The sequence below is a fragment of the Colobus angolensis genome, unplaced genomic scaffold (genome assembly GCF_000951035.1).
Source record: "Colobus angolensis palliatus isolate OR3802 unplaced genomic scaffold, Cang.pa_1.0 Scaffold54, whole genome shotgun sequence".
Classification (NCBI taxonomy): domain Eukaryota; kingdom Metazoa; phylum Chordata; class Mammalia; order Primates; family Cercopithecidae; genus Colobus; species Colobus angolensis.
In genome coordinates this window covers 4057400-4059478 of record NW_012118932.1, presented here as the reverse complement: position 1 = coordinate 4059478, position 2079 = coordinate 4057400, and the positions used below count along the sequence as shown (strand labels likewise).

Genomic DNA, 2079 nt, shown 5'->3' with positions numbered 1-2079 from the left:
GGGGCTTTTTACACGCAACAGGTCTCACTCACTTAGGTTTTTCGTAAGCCCTCAGCTCTCCTGGTCTGGGGACCCCACTCCATGTCATGTTCAACATCTTAAAATGCATGCTTATCTCCTATCCAATATAATTTTTTCTCTTTAAAAATCTCGTAGTTCTTTTATACTTTTTGGTTCTGAAAGTAATTGCCTATAAACAACTTGCTGGATTTTAGATTTTCCACAGTTTTCAGTAATCATCATACAAACCCAGGAAAATCTAGCCATAGATTATTTTCAGAAGCAATGAAATGTATATGAATGCTACATTTCGTAATTAACAAGATTGGCATTATGCTTTCTGCTGTACAGCTTTAACTGACATTTTATTAATTTCAGGTTTGCCTTTTAGTGCTTTGATTGGGAAGTGTTTGGGGAAGCCTTCACACGAAGGATGTCAACAGGTGTTAGCAGGTAAGGTAGACAGAACTGGGTGGCAATGCCTGAAATGTCCAGCAAACATCTCGGCTTGTGGGGCTGAGTGTAGGTCAGGGAAATAGCAGAAGACAGGATTCTAAGCACGGAGCCAGGCACTACCATATCCATAATCTCCTCTGAGACTTGAAAACCAAGCTGGGGCCGGGTTACAAATGACTTCACATGCCATTCTCCCCACTGCCTGCCACTTGTACCCTGGGCAGCCACTGGGGACATTCCTGGTTCTGGATTCCTGCCTCTGAGCAGCTCTCTAAACATGGGTAGGAGGCCTATGCTTCCCCACACCCATTTCCATCTGTTTGTATGGCGCAGAGCCACTGGAGATAGGGCCTTCCTAGGAATAGAAGATAACACCAGCATCATTCCAGGGCCACAGTGGATGGGCTTTCCCTGCCCAGGAAATCACTGCTGCATTGATCTCTGTGACACTCAGGACGGGGCACCCTTGTGGGGAGGATTCCAGTCTGCATTGCATCAAATACCTAGGAGAGGGAAAAGCCGTTTAAGCCAAGCATATGTTTATTTGATTGAAACGAATAACTCTCACCGGCCACAAACGAGACAGGCAGACAGATGTTTCAAGCGGCACCTCATCAGCTGATTTGAGCCATCATGCAATATCAGTGCACAGAATAATTCTGGAAAGATTCTAGGAAGAGAAGTTGGCTATCTTAAAATCTCCCTCTTTAGGATGAATTTCACAGCAACTGCTTCAGATGGTAGTAGGGACTGATTATCCCCATTTTAAACCTTAGAACAGAAAGACCACACCCCCAGTGATACCCACCTAGGAATGGAAGAAGCCAAGATGACCACAACCCAGGTCTTTAACCTCTGAGATCTCTTTTCATTGAGCTTGGCAGAACTGCCACTCCAAAGACTCACAGCCTCTCAAAGAATGGTGGGAGCATGTCAAAAAGACAGAGAAACTGGCTTGAAAGGGCACCTGCTGGTCAAACCTGGGACAATTTATTTATCAAAATAAATAATAATGATAATAGTTGTAACGTTTGAGTAAAATAGAAATCTGTAAGTCCACACTGATACAAACAAATACACAGAAAGAGGAGAAAGCTTTCTTTATAGTAAAATGACAACTGGTAAAAGTAGACATAATGGAATTAGAATCACCATTTAGCAACAATCATAGTGATACTCAGCCAAGAAACATCAGCAGATGTTAGAACTAGTGGGTGAATGTTTAATAAGCAATGGGAAAATTCTATACTTTCAGAGCACCTCCAGCCAAATTCTTACTAACTACAGAGGGAAGAAGAGTAATCTTACAATGAATAGTCCTGACAAATACTGCCTCAACTGAATAATCAAAGTGAATATTGGCCAGGCGCGGTGGCTCATGGCTGCAATTTCAGTGCTTTGGGAGGCCAAGACTTGTGGACCACTTGAGCCCAGGAGTTTGAGACCAGCCTGAGTGATATGGCAAAGCCCCATCTCTACAGAAATACCAAAAGTTACCCAGGTGTGGTGGAGTGTACCTGTAGCCCCAGCTACTTGGGAGGCTGAGGTGGGAGGATCACCTGAGCCTGGGAGGTCAAGGCTGTAGGGAGCCGAGATCATGCCACTGCACTCTAGCCTAGGTGA

General features: G+C 44.2%; 1 long non-coding RNA gene across 1 annotated transcript in view; it reads right to left on the bottom strand.

Annotated features, from left to right (window-relative positions):
- Positions 1–346: 346 nt before the first annotated feature.
- Positions 347–2079, bottom strand: part of LOC105525535 — a 6947-nt gene continuing 5214 nt past the window's right edge. Inside the window, exon 2 of the long non-coding RNA XR_001003935.1 lies at positions 347–959. This is a non-coding gene — a long non-coding RNA (uncharacterized LOC105525535). The remainder of the gene's footprint in view (positions 960–2079) is intronic.